We start from the raw sequence: 16,805 nt of genomic DNA, 5'->3' as shown, positions 1-16,805 counted from the left end.
CAAGGAATGCAATGGGATAGATTTGAACCAATGAGTGGGAAATAACATCACGTTTATTAAATAAACTTGTCACCTAGTCAATTTGGGGGAAATTACAAATCTCTAATTTTAATTAATTTGAGGAAAGTTACAGATTTCTTTGAGATATCAAAAGCTCTATCTAGGTTCCTTCCCAGTAAAAATGTACCTTCACATACACTTTTGAACAATATTTCACAGATGCCTTAACAACTTTTCTTGAACATTCTGGAATGCTACCAGCCTTGGGTGAGTACCTCTGATCTAGTCTAAACCATGAGTTTAGTTCCCTTTTCACTATTTCATGCACGGTTTGAACTAGGATCGCTTACCAAGTTAATATAGCTTGCATAGCACCCTCCTGCCCATCAGAGAAGGCAGTCTTTATATAAAGATAAACATCTTGATAGGAATGGTAGTTATGGTCACTTTAACAAAACCCTGAAATATACCATAGAAACACATTTATTTAGTAGATACATTATTTGTGAGTATTAACTGAAAGAAAGAGGCTTCTAAACTGGCAAGTAAAGAGTTAGGCTAAAGGATGAAAAAGAACGCCTTGATATATATGCCATCATCAGTAGACAGAATCTAGATCACTGAACCTGGGATAATGGTGGGCATGAGGTTTGAAGGAGACATTGTTAAATCAGCAAAAGAAAAATATCTGCCAAGTAGCTTGGAATAAACAAATAGGTTTCATGAATCACAAGTTGAGTTGCTCTCTGATTGAATATTTGACCTCCACTCCCAACATCCCTCACTTGGTATGTGTCCCCTGAAACTGTTTTGATTCTACTCAAGGGCCAATCTCTCCCTAAGAGTGGACAATGAGCCTTTTCCACAGTTCTGGCTTCATAGTCTTCATGAAACTTCTAAATGGAGATATTTATCCCAGTCCAGGAAGAAAATGGCCTGGATAAAAATTTTAAACAAAAGCTGCAGAGCTGATGATGGGGAGAAAGAAGGGATACCCACACTGAAAGTCTGAATTTTGTGCTGATGACACCAGAGATGACTGTGCTTTCCCTGTCTAGTGATTCCCTGCAAGCTTTAACCAGGGAGCAGAGATTGTACTGACTTTGCCACAGGCCTGAATGCATAAGGAGATTGTAATGCTTTTATAAATTAGGGATGATTATAAACACTGCCAAGGGTTTGTTAATTATATGGTGTTAATGGTGTAACACATAATTATAAATTAATAATAATGTCACCTAACATTTTGTGAGTGCACAAAAGTATTCTGAGCTTAGAGACGAGACCCAGGTTCTGGGTTTTTCCTGAATTTTCAGGCACCTACAGAACCAGAATTAGAAGTCAAATTTTCTAATTCCCAGATTAGTGATTTCACCATTACACTCAACCTTATTCCTGACATGAGAAAATAACAGGCAGCATACGGCTGTGGCTAAGAGCACAGATTTCAAGACAGGAAATGGGACATAGAGCTTGGCCATATACCAGCTGTGTGACTTGACTGAGATATTTAACCTCTCTTGCTTCAAATGTTTCTTCTGTAAAAAGGAGATTCTTAGTAGGTCCTCCCTAAAATGGGTGTTATAAGAATTAAGTACTTTTTAAAAACCTAGAACAGTGTCTGGCATGTAAGGAGCCTATCTATTTGTTAAATAAATGGCACAAATAAAAAATATAATTTTGATAAACAGATAGACAAATTAATCTTAATAATAAACTAAAGTCAGTTGAGCTCATGGCACTAGGGAGAGCCAAGTACTATAGTAAGAATTTGATGCAAGTTATTGTATGTCTTAGTCTGTTAGGAGTGCTATGACAAAATACTGAGACTGAGTAATTTATAGGCAACAAAAATGTATTTTTCACAGTCCTAGATGCTGGAAAATCTAAGATTAAGGCATCAGCAGATTCAGTGTCTGATGAGGGCCTGTTCCTCATAGATGGCCTTATTGCTTTGTTCTCCTCACACGGTGGAAGGGGCAAGGGAGCTTGAGCTTGAGCTTCTGTTACAAGGTCACTAACCCAATTAATGCGAATTGTAATTCGCATTACAAAGGCCCCACCTCTTAAAACTATAATACCCTAAACTTGGGTATTAGGTTCCAACACATTACTTTTGGAGGAGAATAACCAACATTCAGATCATAACATCTTATTTAACTTCATGGCAACCCAGTGAGGTGCGTCTAATTAACACTTCAGTTTACACACAAAGTAACTGAGACTTAGAGAAGTGAAGTAATTTGACTACGGCCATGCAGCCAAGTAATCTGACCGGTGGCCGTGATGGAATTATGATTTGTCAGTCTCCATAAACAGGTCTTCTAATTTTGCCAAATGCGATTTCCCCAAAAGATACAAATAAATCCTCTAAGAAAGTTATTTATAAGGATAGCTCAGACTCTAAAGGCATCTGGCACCGCTCCTTTAAAACAGAACCATGAAATCCCTCCATGAGCCAGAGTCAAGTGTATCTGGATAGTGTTAAATGTACTGACACCTGGAATCATAGAGCTTCCACCTGTTCTGGAGGGCAGATTTTCCATCTGGAAGAATGTAGTCTGACTCAGAGCACAGATGCATTTCTTACTCCTTCTCAAACACCCCAGGGAAGCCTACTGGCTCCAGGTAGGGCTGCCAGCTCTCTCTGGCAAAGCAGTATTGACTGTGCATCACTCTCGTCTGGGAAGGAGTGGTACTAAGGGAGTGAAATGGGCAGACACTGAGCAGTGGCATGGGTATTTTAGATCAGGAGATGAAAACTGTAGTCTGTTCCCCAGCACTAAGGCACATAAGGAAGGCCGTTGATCTCCAACTCAGCCAGTTCCCATATTTCATCACAGTGGGTAGAGCGGGGAAACGGTCTGGTCCAAGCCCCCTGAAAACCTATCTGAGGTCCATTCAACGTAGACCAACATAGCTTGAGGGGATTTTTAGAATGAATGAGGAGGAGGAATGACTTCTGTAGACAGTAAGTGGGGCCCTGTGAAGGCATCATTGTCCTTGTTCAGCATCCTCTGTCATTCTACTTTCTCATATTATTTGTGTCTCTCTGATCCCAAAATTCCAAGAATTTTTATCCTTGACCATAGGAAGTGAACCAATTTCCCGTCTCTTACAGTGACACTGAAATTTTTGACGGGCAGAATGAAGACACTTTATCATAATGAGAAAGTTTAAGTGTTTACGAAAGCACTACTTCTATAAGTGATGTCTCCGGAAAAGGGAACTATAAATGCCATTTTCTGCTCTTCTAGGTTCAGTCAAGTCTTAGGATTCAGCACACATTGATAGAAGAGGAAAAGAAGGCATATAATTTTTACTGAGCCTCTGTGATGTCCCAGGTATTTAAAATGTATCTTATTTAATTCTTACAAATCTCTAAGACAGAGTTGTTATTATTTCCATCATACAGGTGAGGAAACCAAGGCACCAGAAAGGGCTGGTAACTTCAGTTTTGCAATTACTGATTTAGCACAAGTGTTAAGACATGAGGATGATATGGAGTGGTTAGCAGCAGGGGGCCAAAGGCCTGAAGGGGTTTACTTCCTGGTTCTGGTCTTCACAAACTGTGTGGCCGTGGAAAGTTACTAAATCTCTGTAACCTCAGTCTCTTCATCTGTCATGTAGGTAGAATAACTCCTACTTCTTCATCTTGTTGGCATGAGGACACATCTTTTGCCAGGGTGTCATCGCTTACATGAGTTAGTGCAGTTAAGGCCCTGTCTATAACTCCCTGGCACCTAGTAAGCATTCAACTGAAGTTAGCTTTCATTATTCCCTTGAGCCAGGCATGGCTCAAGACCAAGACTTGGAATCATTGTCTCTTTATGCTCCTTGGCCTTCCCTATTGTGTATGTGTCTCCTCTGAAATCCTCTCCAGCACAGGAACTGAGTGGAAGAGTTAGAGATAAATCTCTGCCTTTCAGAAGTTCACAAGTGACCAATGACAACAAATGTACTTTAAACTCAAAATGGCAGCAGGGTACCATCAGAGGAGACATCATTTTCAAGTAATTAAAATGGAATCTAGGCTGGGCGCGGTGGCTCATGCCTGTAATCCCAGCTACTCAGAAGGCTGAGGCAGAAGAATTGCATGAGCCCAGGAGACAGGGGTTGCAGTGAGCTGAGATCATGCCACTGCTCTCCAGGCTGGCCGACAGAGAGAGACTCTGTCTCAAAAAAAAAAAAAAAAAAAAAAAGGAATCTGGAAACAAGAGAATGAAAGACTAAATTTGTAAGGGAAGGAGCTCCCAGTGACTGTTCCCAGTGTCCTCTCTCCTGACAAAGCTTCCTATAGCCTCACCCCATTTCAAGGCAATCAGGGATGTTGCTTAGCAACCCCACCAGGAACAGTGGAGTGAGTTCTGTCCTAGTAGCATTAAGGGTTGCTACTGCAGTCCTGAAAAGGACCAAACTTTCCTTTAAAACCCCTCCTCCAACACAAGGGATACCAGCAAATTGGAGACACCTGGGAAGAGAGTCCTCTGAGGGGTAAGGATGAACAGAAGGCAGGTAAAGGGGAAAATAAACCATCTAAATTAGTGGAAAAATATAGAGAAAAATATTATTTTTATTTTCTTCAAGCACTGCAAAAACTTGGTGGGCTAAGAGAGATTTGCCGAGCCAAGAACTTGGTGAGTCTGCTTCATTGAATTTTGATGTGGCAATTGAGGCCAGCAGGACATGCCCAGTGTATTGGTCAATTTTCACACTGCTGATAAAGACATACCCAAGACTGGGAAGAAAAAGAAGTTTAATTGGACTTGCAGTTCTACATGGCTGGGAGTCCTCAGAATCATGATGGGAGGTTAAAGGCACTTCTTACATGGTGGTGGCAAGAGAAAAATGAGGAAGGAGCAAAAGTGGAAACCCCTGATAAACCCATCAGATCTCATGAGACTTATTCACTGTCACAAGAATAGCACAGGACAGACGGGCCCCCATGTTTCAATTACCTCCCCCTGGGTCCCTCCCATACATGTGGGAATTTTGGGAGATACAATTCAAGTTGAGATTTGGGTGGGGACACAGCCAAACCATATCACCCAGTTGCCAGCTCATGTAGGCAATCACTCCCAATAGCTGCAGCGTCTTGGTTACCACCTACAAGTTCAATCTCAAAGTAAGATATGGAGAAAATATTATCCTTAGTCGGTAGAGACTGAAGGTGTTAAAGTTCAACTCTATGTCAATTCATTCAACGCATATTTTTTGAGGCTTGCAGTTCAGATAGGCAGTTGAGCATTAGTTTTTAGGTGGGATACATGTTAAGGAGAGGGAAGTTTAAGATGCTATTGGAGTGCATGACATGGACTCTTAACCTAGATTGGACCAGGAGGGGAAGGTTGCAGAAAGCACCTGAGGATCTGATGTTTAATAGGAGTCTTGAATGATAAGTCAAATTGAATGAAGAGAGCAAAGGAAACATTTTTCCATGGGGAGTACAAAATTTAGGCAGTGGTTCAGTTCAGCTGGAAATGAGAGAAGTGGATGAACTGGGGATGGGGATACAGAGTAGTAGTAGCAGAAGATAAGGGTATTAGGCAGTCATATGATGAAGTCTTGCAAGTCATATGAGGATTTTGGACTTTATCCTAAGAGCTACTGGCAGCCATTGCAAAATTTCCAGCATGACGAAATATAACCAAAAGTACCCAGCATCCATTCAGCCTTTCTGCTATCCCATCCTACTCTATTTTTGTACCACAGTGTTTGGATCCCTGCTCCAGTCTCTTGAACTCCTTAATTTCCTTCTTAGTTTTCCTGTCCCTGAAGTAACGGAAACTTGCTAGTTTTTTTTTTTTTTTTTTTTTTTTTTTTTTTTTTTTTTTTGGCCACATCCCCACTCCTTCTTTGATGTATAGAGTCCTGCTCTTGCACATGAGCTTGTAGCATGCATTTACCTGTCATTTCTTCTGTCTTTGCCTGTTGCAAGACTATCAGTCATAGGGCTTATCCGTGTCACCCATTTCCATGCACTATTAAGGCTGCCCCCGATGCTGTTTTATTGGACTACCTCTCCATTACTCTCTATTATCTTCATCCTCCCTACACCAGGTAACACCCATTGAAGTAGTTATCTACCCACACACTGTAGCAGCTGTGTGTGAACCAACTACTTGCCCAGGAACTGATCCGCTCCAAAAGACCTGTCTCATTTTGAGTTCTGTCCAGAACAGTGATGACCCAAAATATTCATCCTAACCATTCATCTTTTTAGAATAGTGGCTAAGCACACTGCTTCTGGACTCAATTTCCCCTGTGAGTGAATCTTGGCTTGCACTATGACTTAGCTGGGTGAACTTTGGCAAGTTAGTTAATCTCCCTGAGTCTAATTTTATTATTCTTACATGAAGATATTGTTGCCCACCTTATGGGGTTGTTGTGAAGATTAAAAGAGACTATGAAGAGAAAATATCTGGAATAGCACCTTGCACTAGAAGGAACAAAATAAATACTGGTTCCTCTTCACCCTTCCTCTGAAAGCACATTATCTGCACAAATTTCTGGTTTTGATCCTTACGATGCCTTTCTAAAATTGGAGAATCAAAGGAGATTCTGCATATAAAGCACAGATACATAGTATAAACAAAATAAATATAGCTAATATTATTCATTATTATTATAAGTGAAGCAGCATAACCCAATTGAGAGATTAACTGTGTCTTATTTTCTTGAATATAGGCTCCTGATTAATGAACAAGAGGTAACCATCTATCATGATAATTCCTTTCCATATATTCACATGTACCATGCACATACTGCAGTATTTGTCTTCTAACTTCTCTTTTCTATCTTTGAGAAGGACCAGCAGCCTCTAAAACCTTCCTCTTAGTTTCAGAGGCTGTCCTGAAAAAACAACAACAACAATGACACACACACACACACACACACACACAACTCCCTCTGGGAGATTAACAGAATAGCTGAATTGCAAATCTTCATGGCTGCCACTGTTATCTGAGTTTAGAAAAATGGCATCCCATGCAGCAGTAGATAGTGATGATTACTATTATGGGCTGAATTGTGTACCCCTAAAATTCATGTGTTTTAAGTCTGAACCCTCAGTACTTCTAAATATGACTATATTTGGAGATAGGGCCTTTAAAGAGATGATTACGTTAAAATGAGGCTTTAGGGTGAGTTCTCATTCAATCTGACTAGTGTCCTTATAGAAAGAGACAATTTGGACACAAAAAGAAACACCAGGGTTGTGAGTCCACACAGAAAAGGCTTTGTGAGTACATAGCAAGAAGACAGTCATCAACAGACCAAGGAAAGTGGCCTCAGAAGATTCTGAAACTGCTGACACTTTGATTTTAGAACTGCTGGCCTCCCAAACTTTGAGAAAATACATGTATGTTGTTTAAATAACCCAATGGTATTTTGTTATGGAAGCCCTAACAAACGAATACAGTGGCCAATTAAAAATTAGGCAATCATTGTAGAGGTAGGTAGAGGCCAGGTGGAGAGAGACAAGTGTTTGAATCAAAAGACAGAATGGTTGTTTGGGCAATCCCAGCTCAGATGTCCTGAGAATGGGTGGATAGAGACCTGTATTTTGCCCTCTCTACGGAGAACTGGATCAATGCAACTGCTGCCCTAGGTGCCTTGGAAAATGGATGCCTGGTGTGTGCCCTTGAGGCCAATATCTAGGTCCTCTTGTGAAGACTGTAAGACCATTAAGAGGACACTACAAGTGGCCTCAGTGTGACTCTCAATGGAAGCAACACCCTCAAAGGATGCCTTCACAACATTTCCAGAGACTGGTTGCAAGGCAGTGGTTTGACCACTAACCTGACCTCTGCCTCATTTTCCTGGGACCATATGTGCAGAATTGATGCAATCTCCAAAAGGAGGTTGCAGGGAGATTCATTAATGAGTGCAATGGTCATCCTGCTAATCAAGTGGGAGGCAATTCAGATCCAGAAATAATATATCTTAAAAAGAAAGACATGTAACATTTCTAGCATCTGCATGTTGTGGAATAAACTAATATCCATCATATATAAACAGAGCAACTAGAAAGTCACAATGTATATTAAGGTAAGAGGAATACTTATTTTGATCTCTGTTGCATTCCCACTGCAAGCACAGTGTCTGGCACCAGGTATGTGCTCAGTAAGCATTTGCTGAATAAAAAAAAAAAAAGAAGCATTCATATGTTATTTCCTTCATTTCAGAGATGCACAGACAGAGGCCCAAGCAGTAAAGAGACCTCACTGAGGTCATGCAGTGAGTCAATTGCAGAGACAAAGCAAGATTGAAAACATTTGACTCCAATTCCAATGCTCTGCTGAAAGCCCATGTAGATATGTAACATCTTTTCTGCCTGGGCCAGAATGTGCAGAATTATCTAGTGTGACAAATCTTCTTTTCCTCCGTCCCCGTGCAAAGGGAATTGCCATCTTCTGTGATCATCAAGCTGGCAACATCAATCTGGAAGTTTGTTAATGACACTGACCTAAATCTGTCACGTTGCAAGAAACTCTTCACAGCAGCTGGGATTTGCTGCCATATAACAGCTTTATGGTATGTGGAACTCTCTAATAAGCTGATTAAAAAATAAAATGTTTGAAGCCTTAATATGTACTTTTTAGACATCTGATAAGAAGGAAAGTGAATGGAAACCTCACACTGAGTGTAAAAAAAAAGCAGGGATCCTGTTGTATGAGAAGGTGCACATCCTCGGGTTGAGGCGCATTTCTCACAGTTATCAGAGCAAAGGTCTGGCATGACCATATCCTTGTTTAAACCTTTCTTGGTAGTTTGGCTTATTGACAGTTCAGTACATGTGGAATAAAGTCATAGGTAAGCAGTGGGCCTTCTTAGGATTAACTGACTTCTAACTGTGGTTATGAAACAGGACCATTTACCACTTATGTGCCTGACACTGAGGTGTGCATCTATATCTCTAATTCTCCAAAAGACTCTGAAGGCAAGATACACATGGCCACCCTCATTTTACTGAATAGGAAACCGATTCTCAGCAAGTGTCTTTGGTCTTGAAACTCTGGAGTAGCAGGAGTCATACAAGCTCTGTCTGACACCCATGCTCACATTATTAAGCCATTCTTTCCTTCTTTCAAATCAAGCAAATTTGAACACCTACTATGTGCTTGGTACTGCAGTTAAATGGCTTGCTACCTCAAAGCAAAGGAAAATGTACTAGAAATCTTCCTCAATTCAGAAAGTTTTTACAGTGTTCTTGAGTGTACCAAACTTCTAGTTGAAATACAGACCTCATTATTATCAGCACTTTTCTATTATAGTAGGAAACCTAATCTCATAGATGAGTATTTTATAATTAAACATTGGGCAGAAAACGAAAGTTAATTTAGCAGACCTGGGTTACTTAAACCTTGCACATTCCCAAGCAAGATTTGTCTTCAGGGCTGGTCTTTGGCCAACTCTTAGGAGAGGAGTTCTGAACCTTGCTTTATTCTGCTTGACAAGAGTATTTTTGTATGCTTAGGGCCATGGGCCATGCTGTACCAGTTTGACCAGATAGCTTCTGCTAATAAGTGTTGTTTATGGTGAATCCCTGTTTTTGCTCTGGAGATCTGGAATCAAAATAGTTGAGATCAGTTATACAGATGTTGCATGTCTATGTAACCAGTCCCTGCTAAAAATCCTGGACATCAAGATTCAGGTGAGCTTCCCTATGAGGCAACACTTCACATGTATTATCACACAATGTTGCTGGGGGAATTAAAGTGTCCATGCAACTCCACAAGGACTGGACACCTGGAAGCTTGCACGAACAGTTGCGCTTGGACTTCACCCTATACAACTTTTCCCTTTGCTGATTTTAGTTTGTGTCTTTTGCTATAATACTCTTTAACAGTTAATATAACAACTTCTGTGAGTTCTTCCAGTAAATCGTCAAGCTTCAGGGTAGTCATAGGCACCCCTATATAACTGTTTCCCCACTCATCATCTTCTTTATTCCTCTTCACACTCCTGAGAGCAACTGAGCTGGCATATCCATTCTGTGAATAAGGACTCCTAGGCTCACTAAGGTAAAGTGCCTTTTTTGATGGTGTTTTAGGGCATCCAAAGTCACCTGCAGTCTAAACCAGCTCACCTTGAGAACGGTTAAACAGTTGGAGATCTATGTTTTGCCTCTGTCACTGAAAAAGGAGAGGACTGTGGATGTAGCTTAGGTGCACGTCATAAAAGGCTCTCTATGCCTACACCCCAGAATTATGGGTACACCCATCCAGTCACAAATGGCCCTGGATGACTACAGTCCTCTGTGAGGAGTGAGTTTCCCTCCCAAGCTTATGGCATGTTAGGGAGAAGACTGATGCACGACTTTGCAAGGAGACAGAGCCTAGAAAGTCACTTGATCTCTCAAACACAACTGTCAGAACACTCACTGCATTCTTACGTGAGGAATAAGTGAGGAAGTAGAGAGATGCATGGAACATGCTTCTGATTAATAGGTGCCCTTCTATGCAGACTCAGTGATAGAGAGGAAAGAAAATTGCTTGGATATTTCAGGAAGTCAGCAGTGCTGCCAGAACTAGAACTCCCAGTGTTCCTGGAGGCCAGGACATGTCCTCCGACAACATTCTGCATTGGCCTCATGGCAAAGATTGTGCTTTTTATTGTTGACTTCTGACTCTGAGGGTCTCCATGACATAAGATACTGCCAATGTTTAAAACGCAAAAAAGCAATAAATAACCTTCATTGAACTCAATTAGCACCATATAGTTGAGGAAAACAACCTCTCTCCCTACAGATCCAGGACTATTTCTAGAAGACTGTGCCTGAAATATAAGATAAGCATAAATCTTTAGTTCTTCTCAAGCTGTTTTGCCTCTATCAGAATGTGGCCAGATATTCAGACCTGGCCCCATCAGCCACTTCTTAGTCCTGTCTCAACTCTCTCCCCTTTTATAGACTAAAAAAAGCTGTTGTGAAACATTAGGATTCTGTGTCTCAGCTTTGTTCATTCATTTGTTCATTTATTGAGCACTCATTAAGCATTAGCTATGTATTAAATGTTAATCTATATTTTGAGGCTGCAAGAACAATGAAGTCCTTGCCTCAGAGGGTTTACCCTCAGTTTTAAGAAGTAGAGCATGCTGATAAAACATAGAAACATGTATCCCCAAAACAAAAACAGACTCATTTTCAGGATACAGTCAAGATATAGATGACAGAGTGGTAAATCTCTTATTTGCACTCTAAAAACACCTACTTCTGCCCTGTCATTCCCATCAGCTCCCCGTTTTCTCCCCAACCTCCAATTACCTCTTTTTGCCCCATTCTTCAGTTATTCCCAACACCCACTTATGATTTGATTAAGTGCCCTCAGTACCTATATCCCTCACCAACCATGATGGTTTGGACCAGATGCTCTATTGAGCCTAGTGCTCAATCTGTGCCTGTTCAATTGCCATTCAGATTTGGGCCTTGCAGCCTGCCTTGGCAACTTCTGCAAGGCTTTTGCCGGCAGAGCTCAAATTGCACCTCCAGAGACCTAGAGGTTGTGTTGTACTTTCTACGGCAAGCCTATGGCCTGGAATTGCTTATCCAAGCTGAAACACAATCCACTCACCTCCTGGTTTGGGGGCATGATTTAAAGCCTTAATGGTGTCTCATCGATTTCTTAAGGTATGCTCAGATTGGCACTCTGCTCTTGCATATTTTAATCGTTACTGTTTTATTTTTGCATCCTGAGGTGATTTTATTGGAAGAATACATGCTTGAAGAAGTTGAATTAAATACAGATAAATCTCATTAATTCAGGCTCCACTAATTCAGGCTGTAATCAAGTATAACTTTGTGTTATCCAGAAGAAAAAGGATTTTCTAAAGAAATTAATGGTGGAAATAAGACCTCAAGGGGAAAAGAATGTTTCACCTGTTTAAAAGGCAGTGCTTCCAGACACTGTAGGGATTTCACGAGGGCCATCAACATACAATTTCCTTTGTGTTTGTTTATTAAGGCTAAAGGCTTATTCATCAAATACAAATTTCCTGTTTGGCAAACCTTTCCTTTAGTTTGTTATTTTGTAGAGTTGGAAAAAAATAAGGCTACACATCTTTTAAAATAGTCACCAAACCTAATCCTCTCCATAATGCTAAATATATTAGAGACATATTGTATCTACACATAAATACATGTGTGCACACATTAAAAATACAATGGAAACCTCTTAAAATGAAGTGGCATATTTATGGTGGGTAGGAGAAAAGGTGATTTTTATTTTCTACTTTATATTTTTAAGTATTTTCTGTAAAGAATTCTTATTTTTATCATCAACATAAACATGTAAAAAATCACTAATGTTTTTGAATACCTAACAGGTCTTTCTTCCCTCCAAATAGTATATATTAAGTAAAGCTGAGTCATATTCAGCATTTATGAATGAAAAGACTGGTAAGTAGTGTGAGAAGCTGTTGTACCACCATTCCAAAATTTATCTTTAGGCCACCATTGTTGGAAGCAAACAATCAGGCAATCCATTCAATTTAGAATATGAAGGGAGCCTTGACTACCTCTTACTTTGCATCAGCAACCACCTTTTATGATCATGGCAGGATTGTGGAAGAAGTCCACAGGATGGAAGAAGTCCACAGGAAGAAGTCCTGCAGGATGTTGATTCTGCCTTTGTATGTGTTCCACAGAAGTTCAGAGGTGTCTTGGTCAAACTGAGGCAGCTGACACCCAGCACAGTAGGCTGTGTGGTTGCTGAATACCTTATAAGCCATTAGAAGTGCTAAACACCTCCCATAAAACTTCTCCAAATCATATTGGTTACCATTACAATGATTACATTACAGTGATTGCAGGTGAATTGAATATCTTATGTGTTCCAGGTAATTTTCCATGCACTTTAAAGATAGAATTTACTTTTTCACCACAAATAATCACAGACTGATGCTCAGGGATAGGGAAGAAATTGCCCAGGTTTCCACAGCTGGTGCACTACAGAGGTGATATTCAAAGCCACAGTCAGCCAAAAGAAAGCCCCTACCCTCAACACCACACAGCACTGAGTGCCACAGCCTAATAGCTAGACCGCATTCTGGCTGTTGCAAATATCCATCCAGGCAGTGCACTGGGAACTTTAAAGGGCCTTAGTGTTTGCTGGTCATTCTTGAATTTTGATGTTTGATTCTTGAGATAAACATGAGGTTGAATTGACCAGATACCTCCGTTGAGACTGGAACATATTTATAGGCTCAGAGAAAGCACATTGTAAAGAAAGAGCACTGGATTAGGGGTCAGACAGTTTGAGTTTTAACCTCTGCTTCTTCTCCTAATTAAATATATGATCTTAGCTTTGTGTTTCACCCCTGTAAACCTCAACATTTTAAAATTGATCGGCATATACACCAATGAGGAGAAAAAAATGAGATAAAGTATTTTATAATGACTTAAAACTTTCTTTTTATTAACATAATTTTAATTAATGACATCTTCAGCTTCACAATCAACTGTCCTCAATGATCTAAGCATACAATTCAGAATTCTCTGAACTAGATAGTGCACATAGGCTTTTGTTTAACATAGACTTCAGTAGGTCTTTCTGGAAGTAAAGAGTGCCATTTTAAACAAGAATGTGAGTCCAGTCTGCAATCAGGCAGGTATTAGTAATTTCTATTTTTCTTGCCTGCCCTAACCTTCTAAAACTCAAATCATGAACTCAGATATTTTATTATTGATAGAATAGATGTCAAATGGCTTGATCAATAACCAGTTAGGAAGGTTGTTCTTACTGTAATAATCCCAAAATCTCAGTGTCACAACATTATAAAATTCTATTTCTCCGTATCACAGTCCAATGTCAATTGGGTGGCTCCTCTTGGTGTCTCCTCTGTAAGTAGAAACTTGAAGATCCAGATGCCTTTTTCCTTGCAATGTTTGCGTGTTAAATATGTGGCCTCCAGGGATTATTACAGAAGAGAGGGAGGTTCTTACTGAAGATTTTAGAAATCAGACCTGAATATGTTGTGTATTCCTTTAGGCCACATTATATTGCCCAGAATGAGTCATATGATTTCAGCCTACTGCAAGTCTTACTGTGTGTCCAGGAAGTGGAGATGGAATCTGTGAATACGGTGGTTTCTTTTCTGGACACGGGGCTGAAACGCAGCCACTGTGCATCAGTATGCTGAGAGTCTGTTCTTACTGGCTGGTGTCTGCTGTTGCAGTTGTTCAGTATTATGCTGGCTGAAATTGCTTGTTATAGTGATTAAGGGCAGTGTTGAAATAGGTTTATGTTTTGTTTCATTTCATTTCATTCCCTTCCATTTTACTTTATTTTATGAGGAGAGTGTAATTTTATTGCCACAAATTACCATCCCATATGTCTTGTAATTGTAGTCATAGAATATGTAGCCTTTCAGATCGAGGTTTTCACTTAGCAGTATGCATTTAAAGTTCATCCATGTTTTTGATAGCTTGATAACTTATTCTTTTAATCGCTTTGTTGAATTGGTGTACCACAGTTTGTTTATCCATTCACATACTGAAGGACTTGGTTGCTTCCAGCTCTTGGCATTTATAATACAGCTGCTATACATATTTATGTGCAGATTTTATGTATATATAAAGTTTCAAATCAGTTGGGTAGATACCTAGGAGCACAAGTGTTGGATTGCATGGCAAGACGATGTTTGATTGTGTAAGAGACTGCCAAAGTGTGCAAAACGTACCATTTTGCATTCCCAGCAGCAACAAATGAGAGTTCCTGTTGCTCCATGTTGTCACCAGCAATTGGTACTGTCAACTTTTTAAAAATTTGTCATTCTAGCAGGAGTGTAGTTGTTAGACATCTTTTTAAAGCTTCAAATATTCTGGGACCACTATAAACACAGCCAGACAGTGGCCTAGCAAATCCTCTTGACATTGACATTATTCACTCTGAGTGGGTGACTGGATAGGTGATGATGTAAGGGAAGATATAATTTTCCCCATGCAGATTGGATAAGCAATTGCACAGGGTTAAGCTGTATAAAATACTCATTCATTAGAGGGCTGAATGATCAGCTGGTAAAATCTCTGATTTGACCCGTCTCTTGGGCACAGTGACAGTGCCCACCACAGACAGAGTGGTGTTCTCTAAATCCGTCTCCTTCACACCTTCTTGGAACGTAAGTTTGTTGCTAGAGCATCTCTGTAATCTATTTTCCATGGCAGAATTAGAGATAGACAGATTTAAATTATCACTTAAATTATATAGAAAATCCTGACTCTAGGGTTTAAGGGAAACACAGAGGCTCGTTCTTATAGAAACCAAGAAATTGATTTCTAAGGAAAAGAATGCCCCCAGGGAAGAGGACATAGCAGATATGATAAGAAAGAATGTTGAGTCAATACCTCAGAAACTAAGCTTCCAGCTATTCAACTTTCTCTTCTGTTTACACAAAGCAAATAGCTAGTATGAAAGAATGGCCTCCATTCAAAGATAATTGATAACATCATAAGATTCAGTATTTTACCTATGTATGATACATAAGTGCAAAAACATGTGGGAGTACCTATATGAACAAGCCTTCACCCCATACTCAGAGGGAAATACATTACTGAAACCAGGCAAAAAAGAATATAAAATGTACAATCAGAAGAATAAGTGAAACCATAAATTATTTAAAAATATTCAGAAAAAAAAATCTCATTGTCTGGAAAGAAAAAAGTTAACTTCAGTAAAGAAAGAAGTCCATAAAGTATTATAAAAGAAGAAAACAAGATGATAGGGTACAGACATAAAAAGGGAACTAAATTAATTTTTAAAAAATTTAGAGGAGAATAATAAAACCATTAGAGAAATTGAATCATCATTAGAAGAAAAAAAAAAGTAGGATTAAAACTTTACCAAACATCAAAATTTGTGAAGGACAAGTTTAGAAAAATAAGATAAAATAACAAGAAATAGGAAAACAGTAAAAGTGATCCAAAAAATATAGCTAGGATTATGGAAGAAAACAACCATATAAATGATTAATGTTTCTGAAAAAGAGAACAAATTGGGTAGAAAACAATATTTATAATGTAACAGAAAAACATTGAATTAAAAAAATACATACACAAAGTGAAAGTGTGTACAAAGTCTTCAAAAATTTGATTTAGCAGAAAAACATCTAAAGAGAAACGTATCAAATATGAGACATAGCTGTATAAGTTATTGTTTCTAAGATAAAAAACGACTCCTAAAGGCATTCAAACACACACACACACACACACACACACACACACACTCCCCTATGGAGAGGGGAATGAGGAATAGACTAGTTTCTGCTGGTTTTTTTTTTTTTTTTTTTTTTTTTTTTTTCTAGGCAACAGTTGATGCTAGTAGACAGTGAAGCAATGTAGACAGGCAAGGTGTACCCTGCTCTAGGGGAAGGGAAGTGTGACCCAAGGACTTCGTGCCATGCCAAATTGGTGTTCAAGAATAAAGGCAATCAAAAGCCATTTTTATACATGGTAGAACTCAGAGTAAATGTCACCCATGAGCCTTTCTTGAAAAAAGATGTGGTCATAAAGTCCAGTCAACCAAGAAATGAAGCAAAATAAAATGCATAGAAATGGAGGAACTATAGTAACAAAGTTCTGTGTACTGAATTTACTTTTATTTGAATTAACTTGAAAGAATGGTTGGAATTTTGGTTAATATGCAAAATGCTGAGTATTATAAACCATGAAAATATATATGAAAATGAAACTAACGCAAATTAGAAGTGAGAAACAGGGAGGTGGATGGAAGTTTGTGTGTGTGTGTATTTGTTTGTATGTGCACACGTGCTAATTTTTAAAAGTTTTCATTGTGGTTGGATAATTTTAT

Source organism: Pongo pygmaeus, chromosome 13 (assembly GCF_028885625.2).
Source record: "Pongo pygmaeus isolate AG05252 chromosome 13, NHGRI_mPonPyg2-v2.0_pri, whole genome shotgun sequence".
In the NCBI taxonomy this organism is placed as follows: domain Eukaryota; kingdom Metazoa; phylum Chordata; class Mammalia; order Primates; family Hominidae; genus Pongo; species Pongo pygmaeus.
Note: the sequence above shows the minus strand (reverse complement) of the source record.